The 24,077-nt window shown below is 44.0% G+C and overlaps 1 pseudogene; it reads left to right on the top strand.

The window, feature by feature from the left end:
- The first annotated feature begins 18,432 nt into the window (after window positions 1-18,432).
- Window positions 18,433-23,460, top strand: LOC127918783 (nodal homolog; annotated as a pseudogene).
- The last annotated feature ends 617 nt before the right edge of the window (window positions 23,461-24,077 follow it).

The following is a 24,077-nucleotide window of genomic DNA, read 5'->3' as shown; positions in this document are numbered from 1 at the left end:
ACACAGCACAGAGAGACAGCATGCCTTCTACACGACGACAAACAGACAGCACAGAGACACAGCACAGAGAGACAGCACAGAGAGACAGCATGCCTTCTACACGATGACAAACAGACAGCATAGAGAGACAGCACAGAGACACAGCACAGAGAGACGACACAGCACAGACACACAGACAGCACAGAGAGACAGCACAGCAGAGAGACAGCACAGCAGAGAGAGACAGCACAGAGAGACAGACAGAGAGACAGCACAGCAGAGAGAGACAGCACAGAGACACAGCACAGAGAGACAGACAGTACAGAGACACAGCACAGAGAGACAGACAGCACAGAGAGACAGACAGCACAGAGAGACAGACAGCACAGAGAGACAGACAGCACAGAGAGACAGACAGCACAGAGAGACAGCACAGAGAGACAGACAGCACAGAGACACAGCACAGAGAGACAGCAAAGAGAGACGACACAGCACAGAGAGACAGACAGAGAGACAGCACAGCAGAGAGAGATAGCACAGAGACAGACAACACAGAGAGACAGACAGCACAGAGACAGACAGCACAGAGAGACAGACAGCACAGAGAGACAGACAGCACAGAGACACAGCACAGAGACACAGACAGCACAGAGAGACAGCACAGCACAGAGAGACAGCATGCTTTCTACATGACGACAGACAGACAGCACAGGGAGACAGCACAGCACAGCACAGAGAGACAGCACAGAGAGACAGCATGCCTTCTACACGACGACAAACAGACAGCACAGAGACACAGCACAGAGAGACAGCATGCCTTCTACACGACGACAGACAGACAGACAGCACAGAGAGACAGCACAGAGAGACAGCACAGAGAGACGACACAGCACAGACACACAGACAGCACAGAGAGACAGACAGGGGGACTGCACAGCAGAGAGAGACAGCACAGAGACACAGCACAGAGAGACAGACAGCACAGAGACACAGCACAGACAGCACAGAGAGACAGACAGCACAGAGAGGCAGCACAGCACAGAGAGGCAGCACAGAGAGGCAGCACAGCACAGAGAGACATGAAATGAACTCAAAGGACGTCTGTGGTAAAAATAAAAAAAAGTTTTAAAAAATAAGAAGAATTGTCAAATGGTAAAAAGAGACCAAGCTGCAATGTTCCCATCCTGGTTTATTAGTCCCACCAAGCTGCCATCTATGTCCCATCATGGTTTATCAGTCCCATCATGGTTTATCAGTCCGATCCTGGTTTATCAGTCCCATCCTGGTTTATCAGTCCCATCATGATTTATCAGTCCCATCCTGGTTTATCAGTCCCATCCTGGTTTATTAGTCCCACCAAGCTGCCATCTATGTCCCATCATGGTTTATCAGTCCCATCATGGTTTATCAGTCCGATCCTGGTTTATCAGTCCCATCCTGGTTTATCAGTCCCATCATGATTTATCAGTCCCATCCTGGTTTATCAGTCCCATCCTGGTTTATCAGTCCCACCAAGCTGCCATCTATGTTCCATCCTGGTTTATCAGTCCCATCCTGGTTTATCAGTCCCATCCTGGTTTATCAGTCCCATCCTGGTTTATCAGTCCCACCAAGCTGCCATCTATGTCCCATCCTGGTTTATCAGTCCCACCAAGCTGCCATCTATGTCCCATCATGGTTTATCAGTCCCATCATGGTTTATCAGTCCCATCCTGGTTTATCAGTCCCATCCTGGTGTATCAGTCCCACCAAGCTGCCATCTATGTTCCATCCTGGTTTATCAGTCCCACCAAGCTGCCATCTATGTCCCATCATGGTTTATCAGTCCCATCATGGTTTATCAGTCCCATCCTGGTTTATCAGTTCCATCCTGGTTTATCAGTCCCATCAAGCTGCCATCTATGTCCCATCATGGTTTATTAGTCCCACCAAGCTGCCATCTATGTCCCATCCTGGTTTATCAGTCCCATCATGGTTTATCAGTCCCATCCTGGTTTATCAGTCCCATCCTGGTGTATCAGTCCCACCAAGCTGCCATCTATGTTCCATCCTGGTTTATCAGTCCCATCCTGGTTTATCAGTCCCACCAAGCTGCCATCTATGTCCCATCATGGTTTATTAGTCCCACCAAGCTGCCATCTATGTCCCATCCTGGTTTATCAGTCCCATCATGGTTTATCAGTCCCATCCTGGTTTATCAGTCCCATCCTGGTTTATCAGTCCCATCCTGGTTTATCAGTCCCACCAAGCTGCCATCTATGTCCCATCCTGGTTTATCAGTCCCACCAAGCTGCCATCTATGTCCCATCCTGGTGTATCAGTCCCACCAAGCTGCCATCTATGTTCCATCCTGGTTTATCAGTCCCATCATGGTTTATTAGTCCCACCAAGCTGCCATCTATGTCCCATCATGGTTTATTAGTCCCACCAAGCTGCCATCTATGTCCCATCCTGGTTTATCAGTCCCATCCTGGTTTATTAGTCCCACCAAGCTGCCATCTATGTTCCCATCCTGGTTTATCAGTCCCATCCTGGTTTATCAGTCCCACCAAGCTGCCATCTATGTTCCCATCCTGGTTTATCAGTCCCATCCTGGTTTATCAGTCCCATCCTGGTTTATCAGTCCCACCAAGCTGCCATCTATGTTCCCATCCTGGTTTATCAGTCCCATCCTGGTTTATCAGTCCCATCCTGGTTTATCAGTCCCATCCTGGTTTATCAGTCCCACCAAGCTGCCATCTATGTTCCCATCCTGGTTTATCAGTCCCATCCTGGTTTATCAGTCCCACCAAGCTGCCATCTATGTTCCCACCCTGGTTTATCAGTCCCATCCTGGTTTATCAGTCCCATCCTGGTTTATCAGTCCCACCAAGCTGCCATCTATGTTCCCATCCTGGTTTATCAGTCCCACCAAGCTGCCATCTATGTTCCCATCCTGGTTTATCAGTCCCACCAAGCTGCCATCTATGTTCCCATCCTGGTTTATCAGTCCCATCCTGGTTTATCAGTCCCACCAAGCTGCCATCTATGTTCCCATCCTGGTTTATCAGTCCCATCCTGGTTTATCAGTCCCATCCTGGTTTATCAGTCCCACCAAGCTGCCATCTATGTTCCCATCCTGGTTTATCAGTCCCATCCTGGTTTATCAGTCCCATCCTGGTTTATCAGTCCCATCCTGGTTTATCAGTCCCATCCTGGTTTATCAGTCCCACCAAGCTGCCATCTATGTTCCCATCCTGGTTTATCAGTCCCATCCTGGTTTATCAGTCCCACCAAGCTGCCATCCTGGTTTATCAGTCCCATCCTGGTTTATCAGTCCAATCCTGGTTTATCAGTCCCACCATGGTTTATCAGTCCCAACGTCTCCCAACGTCACCCTCACCGTTACTGTATACTGCAGAACTACACAGACACAACAGACACACAGCACCCTGGGGGATGGGTAATCACAGCACCCTAGGGAGATGGGTAATCACAGCACCCTAGGGAGATGGGTAATCACAGCACCCTAGGGAGATGGGTAATCACAGCACCCTAGGGAGATGGGTAATCACAGCACCCAGCACGTTGTTGCTATCGCGTAATGTAGTGCCACCTCCTAATTACTTCATTCATTAGCAATTAACGAATGATGTCATTTCATCTCAGAGGGCAAATAGACTTCCAGCTGAGATAATGAGAACAGCCGGCTTAGAACATCTGCTACAGGTTGAGCTGTATACACAGGGCTGTGTGTCTGACTGGAGGATGTAGTGGTAGTAGTAACATCTACTACAGGTTGAGCTGTATACACAGGGCTGTGTGTCTGACTGGAGGGTGTAGTGGTAGTAGTAACATCTACTACAGGTTGAGCTGTATACACAGGGCTGTGTGTCTGACTGGAGGGTGTAGTGGTAGTAGTAACATCTACTACAGGTTGAGCTGTATACACAGGGCTGTGTGTCTGACTGGAGGATGTAGTGGTAGTAGTAACATCTACTACAGGTTGAGCTGTATACACAGGGCTGTGTGTCTGACTGGAGGGTGTAGTGGTAGTAGTAACATCTACTACAGGTTGAGCTGTATACACAGGGCTGTGTGTCTGACTGGAGGATGTAGTGGTAGTAGTAACATCTACTACAGGTTGAGCTGTATACACAGGGCTGTGTGTCTGACTGGAGGATGTAGTGGTAGTGGTAGTAGTAACACATTGTGTCATCTCTAGTCCTCTCTCACACACACACACACACACACACACACACACACACACACACACACACACACACACACACACACACACACACACACACACACACACACACACACACACACACACACACACACACACACACACACACACACCGCACTGAGGTAGAGGAGCAGGAAGTGCTCAATCAAGTGCTCTGACAAGCCCTTTCCCAACAAATCAGAGTTAAAAAGCAAAAGAAGAGAAATTTGTTTTTTTAAATAATAGTAAATAGTAACAATAAAATAACAATAATGAGACTATATACAAGAGTACCAGTACCCCTGTAGTATTATAATAATGAGACCATATACAAGGAGTACCAGTACTATATACCTGTAGTATTATAATAATGAGACTATATACAAGGAGTACCAGTACCCCTGTAGTATTATAATAATGAGACTAAATACAAGGAGTACCAGTACCCCTGTAGTATTATAATAATGAGACTAAATACAAGGAGTACCAGTACCCCTGTAGTATTATAATAATGAGACTATATACAAGGAGTAGCAGTACCCTGTAGTATTATAATAATGAGACTATTATACAAGGAGTACCAGTACCCCTGTAGTATTATAATAATGAGACTAAATACAAGGAGTACCAGTACCCCTGTAGTATTATAATAATGAGACTAAATACAAGGAGTACCAGTACCCCTGTAGTATTATAATAATGAGACTATATACAAGGAGTACCAGTACCCCTGTAGTATTATAATAATGAGACTAAATACAAGGAGTACCAGTACCCCTGTAGTATTATAATAATGAGACTATATACAAGGAGTACCAGTACCCCTGTAGTATTATAATAATGAGACTAAATACAAGGAGTACCAGTACCCCTGTAGTATTATAATAATGAGACTATATACAAGGAGTACCAGTACCCCTGTAGAATTATAATAATGAGACTATGATACAAGGAGTACCGGTACAGAGTCAATGTGCAGAGGTATGAGGTAGTTGAAGTAGGGCTGGGCGATATGGCCAAAATATCATATGGTGATTTTCACATTTTGGACAGTGCGATTGTATTTTATGTTTTTGATTAATAAAAGTTCTACATTTGTTTTATGAGTAGGGCGAGACCCTAGGGTGGCAACACACATATTCTAAATGATTTCAATGGGTCTTTTCTCCATTCTGATTGGTTTATACTGTTCAATTCAACTTCAACCTCAAATGATTTCCTGCATTTCCATCCATTTCTGCATTTCCTGCACTCGTTTGAGATCATTTCCACACTGCCACGATATGGAGAAAAATACTAGACCTTATTTTTAACCAAAATGTTGCAATTACGATTTAGATCAAAACAATTGGGTGAACTTTTGGAATCATGGAAATAGAATGTTTATTATAATTCTATAGTTAGAATATAAATAATAGTGGGCACTTTGAATACAGTGTTGTTTGACATGACAACGAATGGAAACGCCATGAACGAGTTATTGTGACAGGGTAGGAACCAAAGTGATGTTCAGTGTTTCCTAGGGGACCCTATAATCTTTGGCTTCATTAAATCTTTATTCATAAAGCCAACATATTCATGCTTCATCTATCCCTCTTTGATTTAGAAGATACTGTTAGCTAGCCAGCTAACTAGCGATTAGCATTAGTGGCTAAAACGATTTAGCTTAACTTGCTAAGAAGATACAAACTAGCTGTTTGCAGATGTAAGAAACGCAAACCTATATATAAGATCCAAGTGGAAACAACATCGTTGTCATCAACACTGTTGCATGTGCTGCACTGAACATGCAGACTGAAGGAAAGTGTCTCGTTGTCAAGCAACAACAAATGCGCTCCTTGAGTGACAGGGGGCGGGGCTTAGTCTGTGTGGAAAGGGGCGTGGAGAGAGAGGTGAGGGAGAGAGCGAGAGAGAGGTGAGGGATGACCCAAGAAGCAGGATAAACTATAAAAATGGACGGTACACACGGCGTATCACATTTAACAAACCAAACATTCAAATACCGTTATAGAAGGTAAAGTAAAAACCCAAACCAGTCCGTTCATAAATACCAGTATATAGTCAAATAAGGTATACCACCCAGCCCTAAGTTGAAGTAATTGTAAAATTAACTTTTGAGGATCTGTGGGCCCATACCAAATCTTTTCAGCCTCCTGAGGGGTAAGAGGCTTTGTCGTCCCCTCTTCACGACTGTGTTGGTGTGATTGGACCATGATAGGTCCTTAGTGATTTGGACAACGAGGAACTTGAAGCGTTCAACTTGCTCCACTATAGGCCCGTCGATGTGAATGGGGGCGTGCTCGGCCCTCCATTTCCTGTAGTCCACAATCATCTCTTTTGTCTTGATCCCATTGAGGGAGAGGTTGTTGTCCTGGCACCACACTGCCAGGTCTCTGACCTTCTCCCTATAGGCTGTCTCCTTGTTGTCGGTGATCAGGCTTACCACCGTTGTGTCGTCAGCAAACGTAATGATGGTGTTGGAGTAGTGCAAGGTCACGCAGTCATGCGAGTACAGGACTGTTTACTGTTGAGTGTTTCCGTCATGATATGAACATTACATTGAGTGCTGCTGTACTGTCTCACGGATTCCTTCTTCCTACTACTGCTGGAGGCTCCGAGCCAAGGCTCTGCTGCTGGAGGCTACAGGCCAAGGCTCTGCTGCTGGAGGCTACAGGCCAAGGCTCTGATGCTGGAGGCTACAGGCCAAGGCTCTGATGCTGGAGGCTCCATGCCAAGGCTCTGCTGCTGGAGGCTATAGACCAAGGCTCTGCTGCTGGAGGCTGCAGAGCTTTGCTGCTGGAGGCTACAGACCAAGGCTCTGCAGCTGGAGGCTACAGACCAAGGCTCTGCTGCTGGAGCCTACAGACCAAGGCTCTGCTGCTGGAGGCTACAGACCAAGGCTCTGCTGCTGGAGGCTACAGACCAAGGCTCTGATGCTGGAGGCTACAGACAGACCAAGGCTCTGCTGCTGGAGGCTACAGACCAAGGCTCTGCTGCTGGAGGCTACAGGCCACCGCCCTGCTGTGTGAGGCATTAACCAGACCAGTGTGTAGTAACACTGTCTTAACTGCCCTGTGGAGTAACAGACCACCCTGCCCTGTGTGGTAAGCATTAGACCACCCTGCCCTAGTGTGTAGTAAGTCATTAACCACCCTGCCCTAGTGTGTAGTAACACTGTCATTAACCACCCTGCCCTAGTGTGTAGTAACACTGTCATTAACTACCCTGCCCTAGTGTGTAGTAACACTGTCATTAACCACCCTGACCTAGTGTGTAGTAACACTGTCATTAACCACCCTGCCCTAGTGTGTAGTAACACTGTCATTAACCACCCTGCCCTAGTGTGTAGTAAGTCATTAACCACCCTGCCCTAGTGTGTAGTAAGTCATTAACCACCCTGCCCTAGTGTGTAGTAAGTCATTAACCACCCTGCCCTAGTGTGTAGTAAGTCATTGACCACCCTGCCCTAGTGTGTAGTAAGTCATTAACCACCCTGCCCTAGTGTGTAGTAAGTCATTAACCACCCTGCCCTAGTGTGTAGTAAGTCATTAACCACCCTGCCCTAGTGTGTAGTAAGTCATTAACCACCCTGCCCTAGTGTGTAGTAAGTCATTAACCACCCTGCCCTAGTGTGTAGTAACACTGTCATTAACCACCCTGCCCTAGTGTGTAGTAACACTGTCATTAACCACCCTGCCCTAGTGTGTAGTAACACTGTCATTAACCACCCTGCCCTAGTGTGTAGTAACACTGTCATTAACCACCCTGCCCTAGTGTGTAGTAAGTCATTAACCACCCTGCCCTAGTGTGTAGTAAGTCATTAACCACCCTGCCCTAGTGTGTAGTAAGTCATTAACCACCCTGCCCTAGTGTGTAGTAAGTCATTAACCACCCTGCCCTAGTGTGTAGTAACACTGTCATTAACCACCCTGCCCTAGTGTGTAGTAACACTGTCATTAACCACCCTGCCCTAGTGTGTAGTAAGTCATTAACCACCCTGCCCTAGTGTGTAGTAAGTCATTAACCACCCTGCCCTAGTGTGTAGTAAGTCATTAACCACCCTGCCCTAGTGTGTAGTAAGTCATTAACCACCCTGCCCTAGTGTGTAGTAAGTCATTAACCACCCTGCCCTAGTGTGTAGTAACACTGTCATTAACCACCCTGCCCTAGTGTGTAGTAAGTCATTAACCACCCTGCCCTAGTGTGTAGTAAATCATTAACCACCCTGCCCTAGTGTGTAGTAAGTCATTAACCACCCTGCCCTAGTGTGTAGTAAGTCATTAACCACCCTGCCCTAGTGTGTAGTAACACTGTCATTAACCACCCTGCCCTAGTGTGTAGTAAGTCATTAACCACCCTGCCCTAGTGTGTAGTAACAGTCATTAACCGCCCTGCCCTAGTGTGTAGTAACACTGTCATTAACCACCCTGCCCTAGTGTGTAGTAACACTGTCATTAACCACCCTGCCCTAGTGTGTAGTAAGTCATTAACCACCCTGCCCTAGTGTGTAGTAACACTGTCATTAACCACCCTGACCTAGTGTGTAGTAACACTGTCATTAACCACCCTGCCCTAGTGTGTAGTAAGTCATTAACCACCCTGCCCTAGTGTGTAGTAAGTCATTAACCACCCTGCCCTAGTGTGTAGTAACACTGCCATTAACCGCCCTGCCCTAGTGTGTAGTAACACTGTCATTAACCGCCCTGCCCTAGTGTGTAGTAAGTCATTAACCACCCTGCACTAGTGTGTAGTAACACTGTCATTAACCACCCTGCCCTAGTGTGTAGTAAGTCATTAACCACCCTGCCCTAGTGTGTCGTAACACTGTCATTAACCACCCTGCCCTAGTGTGTAGTAAGTCATTAACCACCCTGCCCTAGTGTGTAGTAACACTGTCATTAACCACCCTGACCTAGTGTGTAGTAACACTGTCATTAACCACCCTGCCCTAGTGTGTAGTAAGTCATTAACCACCCTGCCCTAGTGTGTAGTAACACTGCCATTAACCGCCCTGCCCTAGTGTGTAGTAAGTCATTAACCACCCTGCCCTAGTGTGTAGTAACACTGTCATTAACCGCCCTGCCCTAGTGTGTAGTAAGTCATTAACCACCCTGCCCTAGTGTGTAGTAACACTGTCATTAACCACCCTGCCCTAGTGTGTAGTAAGTCATTAACCGCCCTGCCCTCGTGTGTAGTAACACTGTCATTACATTAACCACCTTAATTAGCATGTTGTTACACAGTCCTTCAGTAATTACAATGACTGTCGTCATTAAGCTCTGCAGCTCTCATGGAAAGTGGACTCGGTACACTGAGGCCAACATGTCAAACCAAGGCTGTCCTGCCTCCGATATTCATCTCTCTACAGAAGAGGAAAAGGAGCAGAGCAGAAGTGAGAGAACCGTCACAGCTCATGTTCCACGACGGGACAGAGCAGCACTCTCTCCACGAAGCTGTTGTACCAGTCAGAACCAGAAGGATCAGGGTAATGTCCTCTATCTATGTCCCAAGTTCCCAGCATCCTGCCCTGGCCAATATCCTTCTTACCCTTACCCATATCCAACATTCTTCTAACCCTAACCCATATCCAACATCCTTCTAACCCTAACCCATATCCAACATCCTTCTAACCCTAACCCATATCCAACATCCTTCTAACCCTAACCCATATCCAACATCCTTCTAACCCTAACCCATATCCAACATCCTTCTAACCCTAACCCATATCCAACATCCTTCTAACCCTAACCCATATCCAACATCCTTCTAACCCTAACCCATATCCAACATCCTTCTAACCCTAACCCATATCCAACATCCTCTAACCCTAACCCATATCCAACATCCTTCTAACCCTTACCCATATCCAACATCCTTCTAACCCTTACCCATATCCAACATCCTTCTAACCCTTACCCATATCCAACATCCTTCTAACCCATATCCAACATCCTTCTAACCCTAACCCATATCCAACATCCTTCTAACCCTTACCCATATCCAACATCCTTCTAACCCTAACCCATATCCAACATCCTTCTAACCCTTACCCATATCCAACATCCTAACACTAACACATATCCAACATTCTAACCCTAACCCATATCCAACATTCTAACCCTAACCCATATCCAACATCCTTCTAACCCTTACCCATATCCAACATCCTTCTAACCCTTACCCATATCCAACATCCTTCTAACCCATATCCAACATCCTTCTAACCCATATCCAACATCCTTCTAACCCTTACCCATATCCAACATCCTTCTAACCCATATCCAACATCCTTCTAACCCATATCCAACATCCTTCTAACCCATATCCAACATCCTTCTAACCCTTACCCATATCCAACATCCTTCTAACCCTTACCCATATCCAACATCCTTCTAACCCTAACCCATATCCAACATCCTTCTAACCCATACCCATATCCAACATCCTTCTAACCCTTACCCATATCCAACATCCTTCCTAACCCTTACCCATATCCAACATCCTTCTAACCCTGTGTTTATATCCAACATCCTTCTAACCCTTACCCATATCCAACATCCTTCTAACCCATATCCAACATCCTTCTAACCCATATCCAACATCCTTCTTCACAGCCTCAAAGTACCCATATCCAACATCCTTCTAACCCATATCCAACATCCTTCTAACCCATATCCAACATCCTTCTAACCCATATCCAACATCCTTCTAACCCTTACCCATATCCAACATCCTTCTAACCAACATCTTCCCATATCCAACATCCTTCTAACCCTAACTGCTCAATAACATCCAACAATCCTTCTAACCCTAACCCATATCCAACATCCTTCTAACCCATATCCAACATCCTTCTAACCCATATCCAACATCCTTCTAACCCTTACCCATATCCAACATCCTTCTAACCCATATCCAACATCCTTCTAACCCTTACCCATATCCAACATCCTTCTAACCCATATCCAACATCCTTCTAACCCATATCCAACATCCTTCTAACCCTTACCCATATCCAACATCCTTCTATAATTTAACACAATGAATCCTTCCTTCCATCTCTCCTTCCTTTTCCACACAGGGACTCTCAGTTCATTCTCCCCAGTGGCACTGTACTGACACCTGTGTTTATAGTGTACTCTGTCTACAACCTTAGACAGAACTATGCAAAGACCCCTTCTCCAGACAAGAATGTAAATAAAAGAGTTCCAGACAGGGAGAAGAAGGCTGACAGAGAACAAGGTTCCTCTTCACAGCCTCAAAGTAGAGCAGAAGATCAATACACTTAACACAGTGTTTGATTTATTCGGAGAGAATAGAGCAGAGCTGCTCTGGAATAGATGGGGGACAGACAATATGTTGAGAATAGAGCAGAGCTGCTCTGGAATAGATGGGGGACAGACAATATGTTGAGAATAGAGCAGAGCTGCTCTGGAATAGATGGGGGACAGACAATATGCTGAGAATAGAGCAGAGCTGCTCTGGAATAGATGGGGGACAGACAATATGTTGAGAATAGAGCAGAGCTGCTCTGGAATAGATGGGGGACAGACAATATGCTGAGAATAGAAACAGGAAGAAAAGAAAAGAGAATAGAGAGGGCGGGCGAGCCAGAACAAACTGGCAGGATGTCTCTAGTGTAATGTCCCCTGAGACAAAGAAGTTGGAAATATATGTTGTAAGTATGTCAGATAGTGTAGGTTAGAACATTTTAAAAAACACTCTGGTCATCCACTCAAAGCTAATGTTGCGCCACCCAGTGGCAGAAATAACCATTGCACGACCTTGGCTTGGACAAAAAAACATTATTCCAGAATGGCTGAGGAATGGTAACTAAATAAGTAGAGACATTAGGGTTGACCCCATTTAGTCGACCGGTCGATTGTTTGGTCGAACGAGATTCCTTTAGTCGAGCATTTAGTCGCATTTAAAGAAAATAAATGCGTATGGCGCATAAAACACATGTCTCAGTGGACTGATCCATTATAGAGGCCTGTCTCAGTGGACTGATCCATTATAGAGGCCTGTCTCCGTGGACTGATTCATTATAGAGGCCTGTCTCAGTGGACTGATCCATTAAAGAGACCTGTCTCAGTGGACTGATCCATTATAGAGGCCTGTCTCAGTGGACTGATCCATTGTAGAGGTCTGTCTCAGTGGACTGATCCATTATAGAGGCCTGTCTCAGTGGACTGATCCATTATAGAGGCCTGTCTCAGTGGACTGATCCATTAAAGAGACCTGTCTCAGTGGACTGATCCATTATAGAGGCCTGTCTCAGTGGACTGATCCATTATAGAGGCCTGTCTCAGTGGACTGATCCATTATAGAGGCCTGTCTCAGTGGACTGATCCATTATAGAGGCCTGTCTCAGTGGACTGATCCATTATAGAGGCCTGTCTCAGTGGACTGATCCATTATAGAGGTCTGTCTCAGTGGACTGATCCATTATAGAGGCCTGTCTCAGTGGACTGATCCATTATAGAGGCCTGTCTCAGTGGACTGATCCATTATAGAGGCCTGTCTCAGTGGACTGATCCATTATAGAGGCCTGTCTCAGTGGACTGATCCATTATAGAGGCCTGTCTCAGTGGACTGATCCATTATAGAGGCCTGTCTCAGTGGACTGATCCATTATAGAGGCCTGTCTCAGTGGACTGATCCATTATAGAGGCCTGTCTCAGTGGACTGATCCATTATAGAGGCCTGTCTCAGTGGACTGATCCATTATAGAGGCCTGTCTCAGTGGACTGATCCATTATAGAGGCCTGTCTCAGTGGACTGATCCATTATAGAGGCCTGTCTCAGTGGACTGATCCATTATAGAGGCCTGTCTCAGTGGACTGATCCATTATAGAGGCCTGTCTCAGTGGACTGATCCATTATAGAGGCCTGTCTCAGTGGACTGATCCATTATAGAGGCCTGTCTCAGTGGACTGATCCATTATAGAGGCCTGTCTCAGTGGACTGATCCATTAAAGAGACCTGTCTCAGTGGACTGATCCATTATAGAGGCCTGTCTCAGTGGACTGATCCATTGTAGAGGTCTGTCTCAGTGGACTGATCCATTATAGAGGCCTGTCTCAGTGGACTGATCCATTATAGAGGCCTGTCTCAGTGGACTGATCCATTATAGAGGCCTGTCTCAGTGGACTGATCCATTATAGAGGCCTGTCTCAGTGGACTGATCCATTATAGAGGCCTGTCTCAGTGGACTGATCCATTATAGAGGCCTGTCTCAGTGGACTGATCCATTATAGAGGCCTGTCTCAGTGGACTGATCCATTATAGAGGCCTGTCTCAGTGGACTGATCCATTATAGAGGCCTGTCTCAGTGGACTGATCCATTATAGAGGCCTGTCTCAGTGGACTGATCCATTATAGAGACCTGTCTCAGTGGACTGATCCATTATAGAGGCCTGTCTCAGTGGACTGATCCATTATAGAGACCTGTCTCAGTGGACTGATCCATTATAGAGACCTGTCTCAGTGGACTGATCCATTATAGAGGCCTGTCTCAGTGGACTGATCCATTATAGAGGCCTGTCTCAGTGGACTGATCCATTATAGAGGCCTGTCTCAGTGGACTGATCCATTATAGAGACCTGTCTCAGTGGACTGATCCATTATAGAGACCTGTCTCAGTGGACTGATCCATTATAGAGGCCTGTCTCAGTGGACTGATCCATTATAGAGGCCTGTCTCAGTGGACTGATCCATTATAGAGGCCTGTCTCAGTGGACTGATCCATTATAGAGGCCTGTCTCAGTGGACTGATCCATTATAGAGGCCTGTCTCTGAATGTATTTAGTGTTGTTTACACTTCCAAACAAGCAGACAAATAATATTGTAATCAAACAGCACCTGTTATTTTTTATTTTATTTATTATTATTTAACAGTCACTGCCTTGTTCAGGGGCAGAATGACAGATTTTTACCTTGTCAGTTTGGGGGATTCGATCCTGCAACCTTTTGGTTACTAGTCCAACGCTCTAACCACTAGGCTACCTGCCGCCTCTACACTCTAACCACTAGGCTACCTGCCGCCTCTACACTCTAACCACTAGGCTACCTGCCGCCTCTACACTCTAACCACTAGGCTACCTGTCGCCCCATCTCCTTCTTATTGTTATTATTACTATTATGGTCATTATTATAATAAGTAACGTCATTATCATTAGTAGCCTTTGTATAGCAGCCTTGTATAACCACCATCGAGCTGTAGGCCTAAGAGCGTGTCCTGTTTAGTCTGAACACTGTAACTTACTTAGGCATATATTTTAACATATAGGCTACTGTACCAATCATTCATTTGTTCATGCCATCACACAATCAAGCATTTTTTTGTGTTTGTGTCACTGGGGGTCACTGATTAAATAACAAAAAGGGAGCTTTGAATAATTAGCTTAAACAATTAATTAAACCACAATACACGAATGCATTCAACTGTTTTCAGTCTGCTGTAATAAAGGCTTTATATAAGTCACACACAGTGTGACCAGTCACTAAACAGTCACTAAACAGTCACTAAACAGTCACTAAACAGTCAGGGAGGAGAGCGAGACAACGTGCGCCAGTCACAGGCACTCGCTGTCATTTTTTTAACACAGTGTGACCATCGGGCTCTTCAGTCATTTGTGTGTCTATTATTTAATCAAACAGTGTGCTTAAAGCATCAGACAAGCTGTGAATATGTAGTTTACTTCATTCAAACACAGACACAACCTGTCTATATACAGTGCATTTGGAAAGTATTCAGACCCCTTGACTTTTCCTACACTGTTACGTTACAGCATTATTCTAAAATTGATTTAGTTTCTTCTTTTTTTATCTACCTACACACAATACCCCATAATTACAAAGCAAAAACAGGTTTAGACATTTTTGCAAATTTATAAAACATAAAAAAACAGAAATATCTTACTTACATAAATATTCAGACCCTTTGCTATGAGACTCAAAATTGAGCTTGGGTGCATTCTGTTTCCATTGATTTCTACAACTTAATTGGAGTCCACCTGTGGTAAATTCAATTGATTGGACATGATTTGAAAAGGCACACACCTGTATATATAAAAAGGTATGAAAGTTGCATGTCAGTCAAAAACCAAGCCATGAGGTTGAAGGAATTGTCCGCAGAGCACCGAGACATGATTGTGTCGAGGCACCGATCTGGGGGAAGGGTACCAAAACATTTCTGCAGCATTGAAGGTCCCCAAGAACATAGAATACTTTTGACCAGGGCTCTGATCAAAAGTAGTGCACAGTGCACTATATACACACACACACACACACACACACACACACACAGAGTTTACAAAACATTAGGAACACCTTCCTAATTTTGAGTCGCACCCCTTTTCCCCTCAGAACAGCCTCAATTCGTTGGGGCATCCACAGGGATGCTGGCCAACGTTGACTCCAATGCTTCCCACAGTTGTGTGAAGTTGGCTGGTTGTCCTTTGGGTGGTAAACCATTCTTGATACACACAGGAAACTGTTGAGCGTGAAAAACTAAGCAGCGTTGCAGTTCTTGACCCAAACCGGTGTGCCTGGCACCTACTACCATACTCCGTTCAAAGGCTCTTAAAAATGTTTTCATCTTGCCCATTCATTCTCTGAATGTCACACACACACAATATTCTCAAGGCTTAAAAATCCTTCTTTAACCTGTCTCCTCCTCCTTCATCTACATTGTTTGAAGTGGATATAACAGGTGACATCAATAAGGGATCATATCTTTCACCTGGATTCACCTGGTCAGTCTGTCATGGAAAGTGTAGGTGTTCCTAATGTTCTGTACACTCAGTGTATTGGGAATAGGGCTCCGTCAGGGAGGAAGCCTGGGGAACAGTCTCTTGATTAACCAACAAGAGCCCAATAGGAGTTGGTCAAGTCCAACTTGGCTTGCATTTTGTTTTGTCTGGTCAATAGAGGTCGACAGCTTGTAGTCCTAAAACCCGGGAAATTAATTACGTCTGGTTCGTTCAGCCATCCCCAAGGGAAACATTTTTATGAGGAAAGAAAAAGGTTTTTGGAATAAAACGCTGAAATTAAGTTCTGAGGTTAACAAAGGTTTAGGAGATTTAATACGTTTTGTTCTATGAGATAATCAGTCACTTAAACATGACATTTTAATTTATTTATTTTTAAATAAATGACACATTTTTCAAAATTCACTAAAAGTGACGTTAGCTGATGAAGATGATCTCATTTTAAATAAAAGTATGAGATCCTCTAAGCCTGTGTTTTTACCAGACCTTATTTTCGGCCAAAAACGCCATTAATTTCCCCCATAGGCTTTGTCCAAAGAACCATGGCGGAGTTAGTGCCTACAGAAAGACGCCATTTCTATTTCTCTCTATGTGGCTCCTTTATTTATTGATTAAAGGAAGGGGAGGAGCAGCGCGGTATCAAAAACAGTATCGATATGTTGTAATGGCTTGATTGATCTTCATAATCACTTTTTATCTTGAGTTTGACGAGATTTAAAAAATGTAGCGCCTAGGTTCTGTGTCAATGCAGAGTAACGCAGTAATGCAGATCTTGCTTTATTTGACCTGCCTAATTCGAGAGCTTGGCAAATCACTCTATTAGGTTTAAATGGGGGGGGTAGAAGGACATCAAACGAAAAGGACATTTAAATTGCCGTCCAAATCACCTGCTCTATTTACACAAACTTAGTCTAACTAACAAATCGCAAAATACTGAACTGTTGTATTTGTAGCACAGTAACGGACCTAAGAGGTGTTAAACACCTGAACAGGTCTACTGAAAGTGTAAAAGCGCCAATAATCATTTAGTCGACCGAAGAGTTATCATTTGAATATTACACACCTATTAGCCAATGAACATCGGCCCCATCTGTATCACATGAATTCCACCCCCCAGCCGCAATGGGCAATGAATGATGGATTGGCACTTCAAACAAGTTTACTGGAACAATTTAAACAATTTCAGTGCTACATCAAACATGACTGGGTCGACATACAATAGCCTATCGATGGAGACTGGAGGAGGCATGGAGGGCGGCCAAGCCAACCACATGCCACAAACTTCAACTTTATACCACATTTGATTTTGTTTGATGCAATGTTGCAACGTGGTCATGCACTGGCCGCGCGTACCGACATCAGCACACACACTTCAGATTTGGCTAACATATCCACATAAACACAAACTCGGAATACCGATGTTTTACAGTTTTAGCCTACCAATGTGCGCGTGGACACGGGAAATGAGACAGGACGGTAACATGTACTCACCATTTCACTCGGAAGAACCGTGTATGCTCCAAAAATCACACATTAGTCGGATGTTTCAATAAACGTAGGAAAAGTGATGTAAAGCAGCGGTTTGTGTTTTATTTCAGGGATAGTTTCTTCCACGTATTTCTCTACCTATACGGTCCTTTCTCGCAGATTTTCTGAGCAAAGGATTTCCACTATCTGAATAAAAGCAGGGTCTGGGCATGCGCACTAAGAGGAATGTTTTTTTGTCCATTGAGCGTTCAATCCACTGTTCTTTTCACGCAGAGCGCAATATTTATAATAGTCTATAATAAAACACAAAAAATACAGCACATCTCTGAAAACATGGAATTGTATTTGCCCACACAGGCCTATTAATATCATGCTATTAATGATTTTACAATAACATTGCCCCTCGAGCCTATTAAAAGTCTACATGCCTAAACTGAAGAGAAAGAGGAATGACCTGTTTTTCCTTTTAAATCATAATGAATAAGATTATATAGACAGATTCTATATCAGAACTCATACCTCTGATATGCTTTGTGGATACGGCCCCCATTTTAGAAACTTATGTAAGAAAGACTATATACTTATGTCCATAGAATAGTAATCTATCGTCATAACCAGCTTGCTCTTCGTTACAGAAAGCAGAATGTATAGGTTTATCAAACTAAAACCATTAACCCTAATCTATAGCCTAACTGATCGATTGGAATGAATCTATTTCATACGGAAAGTGAACGTAGATGAAGGCTAACAAACAAAGTGACGTTTGAAAGATCTATTGATGAGAAAAGTGCTATAGGGAACTTTCGCTCACTGGTCGTTCTAAACACACTTCATCCAGTCATTGGCTTGGGCATCTCATTAACAAGTCAATGGATGATGACCTGCCTTGCCACAAGCCTTGAAGACGCATGTCCATTTCCTTTAATGTTCGCGGCTACTTGTTAAATATGCGTGGTGCGGGAGGGGTATAAAAGCCAAGTTTATCTCAACCCACAGAGGAATCTGTCATCCAATTTGACCAGCATGCGTTCATTAGGCGTTCTAGGTGTAGCGCTACATGCCTCTCTGCTCATACTGCTGACTCAAGGAATTCACAAATCTAGAGATGGAGTTTATCACGGAACATCACGACGCTTTGCTATAGACTACCGTCCACCTGGATTCCATCACCTGGCACCGAAGTATATGATGCACCTTTACCGGAATTTCAAGTCAAATCTCACTCGGCCTACCGACGTAATGGAGAAGGCCATCGCAAAACAAGCAGACACAGTCAAGAGTGTGATGGCAAAAAGTAAGATTATATATATATTTTTAAAGTATATTAGCCTATAGGCATATTTATTCATTCGTTTAGTAGGGCATATACGCTACATTCTTGACATCTAGCCTATACTGCCCGAATTTAGTTTAACACAGGAGAAAACAATAATAAATATCCTGTTTAGGGCATTTTATAATAGTTTATGGCCTATTGCCTAGCCTCCTCTATGCCCAGTAAATTAAATGTTGTTTTGCGCTATTTTTTGCTTGAATTATTTTTATTCTTCAAAAAAAGTTAAGAGATCATTTTCTTGCTATGTTTGCGCACCACAGTGGCTGTCAAATCTCTTCGCCAGACGATCTCAAAGCGCTCCAATCCACATTCATTTTGTCGGCCTGAATAACCGTACATGGATCAGCGTGTGAAAAGGCAGGTTTTCAAGCCTAATTCTCAAAGCAAACCTCTTTTTTTTCTTTAAATGGGAGATGTTGATTAGAAATGTTGCCAGACATGCCTATTCAAATCTGTTGTTAACTCAAATCAACAAATCCCCTCAGTTCTTTTCACACTTCACTTGATTAGATTAGAGTGATGACATAGAACTACATCTCTGGCCAGAGCGGGATTTTAATAACTACATCTAGCCTATATATGTTCCACGGACCGCTCCGCTCGCAACACCACTAAATCTAATTTAACATCACTGCTAGGTGTCATAGTTGTTACCTATTTGTTTGAACGGAGGATATGCGGAAGCCGAGCTAAGGACGTGTTACATGATTGGTTTCGATCCGGTGTTTACTCTGAGTGGATTTAGTCCTCGCCTCGTCCTCCTGTCGTTATCGTTGTGTTATCCTTAATCTTCAGTTTTATTTCCCCAGAGCAAAACAGACCCATAGAGGAATGTAGATGTTTTGGTACAGTGTACCTATAATCAACAAATAGACGACGAATAGCAACAACACATTACATTTGGACAATAGTACAATAGTCTTTAATCTTCTTGATGAATTATGTACCACACCTCCAATGTCTTGTTCTTCTTTGCATCACAATTCATGTCCTAATTCACACATGTCGATGTTGACCCCAGCCGATGGTAGATTCATCCACAAACTAGTTGCCTAGTTACATTGAAAAACACGGTTGGAATTTCTATTTGCAAACATGCTTTGCCTAGATCTAAAATTGTATTTCTTTAAAAAAATATTAAAACAATATTGTTTTTAGAATACAAGCATGACTCATTCAGACTACTTAGATATAAACCAGAAATAATATGCTAAATATTCTGCCTGAATTGCTGTCCAGGCTTGAATAGAACATGTGTATTCCTCCTAAATTAACAGTTAGCACATTAGCTCTATGGTTGCTTAAAAGCTCTTTTTATAAGTAAAAACAATGAACATGAATTATTTGTAATCTATGTTACCCTTAGTAGACCATTTACAGGGTTTGAAGAAGATGGCTGACATAAAAACCAATATTTGATTGTATTTCTATATAGGCCTAATCTTAAAGTACTTAACATTGTATGGTGGTCCAGGTGGATAACTTGGATGTATGTTTGTCTAATAGACATATATGTGAAGTACTTAGTTGACATGAGACCAGATCCGATGATAATGTTCAAAGATGTACTAGTCAGTACAAATGTTGAAAAATCGTTTTTTTTGTGTGTTTTTTTTTTTTCCAATAGGTTTATTTCACAGACCCCGGCGCTGGACTGCAACCTTTGACCTGACCACCTTATTGGCCGACGAACGGATCCAAGCAGCGGAGCTCAGGTTCAGGTTTCCCCGGGCGACGAGGGCTTCCAACATTACCGTGGAGATCTACCATCACCACGACTACCCGTGCAGGCAGACACAGGGGATCTGCCAGGAACACCAGCTGGTGGGATATTTCTCCGTCTCCTCTGTGATTAACTCCTCTCAGCACTGGAAGGTATACAACCTTACTGGTCCGCTGTTGAACTGGCTCGGCCAGGAACACATTTCCAGGAGCTCAATGAAGAGGAGATCACCAAACATGACAAAGAGAGATGTGTACTTCCCCAACCCTGTCCAGTTGGCTGGGTCTACAACACAGCAGAACCCTGTCCAGTTGGCTGGGTCTACAACACAGCAGAACCCTGTCCAGTTAACTGTGTCTAAAACACGACAGAATCCTGTCCAGTTGGCTGTGTCTAGAACAAGGCAGAACCCTGTCCAGTTGGCTGTGTCTCGAACACGGCAGAACCCTGTCCAGTTGGCTGTGTCTAGAACACGGCAGAACCCTATCCAGTTGGCTGTGTCTAGAACACGGCAGAACCCTGTCCAGTTGGCTGTGTCTAGAACACGGCAGAACCCTGTCCAGTTGGCTGTGTCTAAAACACGGCAGAACCCTGTCCAGTTGGCTGTGTCTAGAACACGGCAGAGTCAGTGTGTGAGTGACAGAGCCTTACTGGTTGTATTCTCTCATACAGGGACAGAGGAGGGCTCCCAGGCCAAAGCCAGTCTCCTCCACACGGCCGAACAGTCCAAGTTCCTGTCCACCACCGAGTCCAAGAAGTTCCGCAGGCCGAAGAGACACAGGAAAAAAGGGGCCACTCAGGCCAGAGGGAACCGCCAGACATGAGGGGTCCAGAGGTGTCTAGCGGAAACATCGAGATTGACCCGTCTCTCTGTCGAAGAGTTGAAATGCATGTAGACTTCAATCAGATAGGCTGGGGGTCCTGGATCGTCTTCCCAAAGAAGTATAATGCCTATCGATGTGAGGGGGTCTGTCCAAGTCCTTTGGGAGAAGACTTGAACCCAACTAATCATGCTTACATGCAGGTACGTTTCAATGTGTTTCTACGGGATTTTCCAAAATGTGTCATAGAATATATTGGTTTTCAAATGTATCTTTACTGTTTTCGTATGTATCTTAACGGTACAAAGCTCATTGGGGCGGAAGGGTAGCCTAGTGGTTAGAGCGTTGGACTAGTAACCGGAAGGTTGCGAGTTCAAACTCCTGAGCTGACAAGGTACAAATCTGTCGTTCTGCCCCTGAACAGGCGGTTAACCCACTGTTCCTAGACCAGTTAACCCACTGTTCCTAGACCAGTTAACCCACTGTTCCTAGACCAGTTAACCCACTGTTCCTAAACCAGTTAACCCACTGTTCCTACCAGTTAACCCACTAGACCAGTTAACCCACTGTTCCTAGACCAGTTAACCCACTGTTCCTAGACCAGTTAACCCACTGTTCCTAGACCAGTTAACCCACTGTTCCTAGACCAGTTAACCCACTGTTCCTAGACCAGTTAACCCACTGTTCCTAGACCAGTTAACCCACTGTTCCTAGACCAGTTAACCCACTGTTCCTAGACCAGTTAACCCACTGTTCCTAGACCAGTTAACCCACTGTTCCTAGACCAGTTAACCCACTGTTCCTAGACCAGTTAACCCACTGTTGCTGTTCCTAGACCAGTTAACCCACTGTTCCTAGACCAGTTAACCCACTGTTCCTAGACCAGTTAACCCGCTGTTCCTAGACCAGTTAACCCACTGTTCCTAGACCAGTTAACCCACTGTTCCTAGACCAGTTAACCCACTGTTCCTAGACCAGTTAACCCACTGTTCCTAGACCAGTTAACCCACTGTTCCTAGACCAGTTAACCCACTGTTCCTAGACCAGTTAACCCACTGTTCCTAGGCCGTCAACCCACTGATTTGATTTGTTCTTAACTGACTTGCCTGGTTAAATAAAGGTCAAATAAAAATTAGATACTATAGCAATGCTTCATGCCTATTTGTAGTTGTTTTACTTGCAGATTGCTTCTTGATGCTTTTTTCCCCCCTCTAGAGTCTCCTAAAACACTACCACCCTGAGCGGGTTCCCTCGGCGTGCTGCGCCCCCACCAAGATGAGTCCTCTAAGCATGCTGTATTATGAGAATGGAGAAATGCTGCTTCGCCATCACGAGGATATGGTTGTGGATGAATGTGGCTGCCTGTAGCCTCTGTCACAGGCTTGAACCCGACCTTCAGTAAAGAAATGACCGGAGCAAAGCCTGGGGCCGTCTTCTCACAACCGCTTGAGATGGAGACGAGGCTACCACTCGTCTCCTTCGGACACACGCAACAGAGAGTTCCGGAAACATTCGAGTGGAATTTCACTGACAGAACTATTATCCAAGAGTCTGTATCAGATGGTCGAAAACAATAAGAAAACACTTGGTGTTAGTTCTTTTGATTATTGTGACTGTGTGTAACGGGTGTGAAACGGCTAGCTTAGTTAGCGGTGCGCGCTAAATAGCGTTTCAATTGGTGAAGTCACTTGCTCTGAGACCTTGAAGTAGTAGTTCCCCTTACTCTGCAAGGGCTGCGTCTTTTGTGGAGCGATGGGTAACGATGCTCTGTGGGTGTCAGTTGTTGATGTGTGCAGAGGGTCCCTGATTCGCGCCCGGGTATGGGCGAGGGGACGGTCTAAAGTTATACTGTTACATGTGCACTCAAGCAGTATGGTAGATATCCTGTATGTTTAGAAAGCCTGGATATATACAGTATGGATTTTCTCTCAGAATGGGACTGATTTTATCTCACTGCTTTTAGGAATCAGTTAGAGGACATGCCATTTCATTATAAGTCATAGCAAATGGTGTTGTTCACCATTTAAGCACTGTTTATACTATAGTATACACCTACTGGGTGTAACGGAACATTGACATTATATTTATTGTAAATAATAATAAAATAAAGCTTGGGTATTTATGTTAATTTATTGCTCTCTCTGTTTTAGGATGATTTTGTCATAAATATGTTTCATATTGTAAAAATATTTTGTCAGCTGATTAATGTGTATGTATTTGTCATGTTATTCATTCATTAGTACCATAACATATGCTTATGACTCTTGTCTATAAAAAAACATGATATTTACATTCACTAGAATGACCTGTTGTGGATATTCATTCATTAGTACCATAACATATGCTTATGACTCTTGTCTATAAAAAAAAAACACGATATTTACATTCACTAGAATGACCTGTTGTCAATATTCATTCATTAGTACCATAACATATGCTTATGACTCTTGTCTATAAAAAAAACACGATATTTACATTCACTAGAATGACCTGTTGTGGATATTCATTCATTCTAATTCTATGGGTTCTGGAATTCTCTGAGTTGAGCAATGCACCATGCTGGATTGTTGGCATATTTACCTGAAACGACCACACTATTATTAGACTGACAAGTGGGGCACCAACAACAACGAAAAACGAATTCCTGACACAAAATAAACAATACAGGTGGATGGAATTTCAGTTTTTAGAATGATCCAAATCTCTTTTTTTTCTTCTTCTCTCGAAATCACCAAAAAATACACAAAAA

Source organism: Oncorhynchus keta, unplaced genomic scaffold, assembly GCF_023373465.1.
Source record: "Oncorhynchus keta strain PuntledgeMale-10-30-2019 unplaced genomic scaffold, Oket_V2 Un_contig_1482_pilon_pilon, whole genome shotgun sequence".
In the NCBI taxonomy this organism is placed as follows: Eukaryota; Metazoa; Chordata; class Actinopteri; order Salmoniformes; family Salmonidae; genus Oncorhynchus; species Oncorhynchus keta.
Note: the sequence above shows the minus strand (reverse complement) of the source record. Positions and strands in the feature narration are given on the sequence as shown.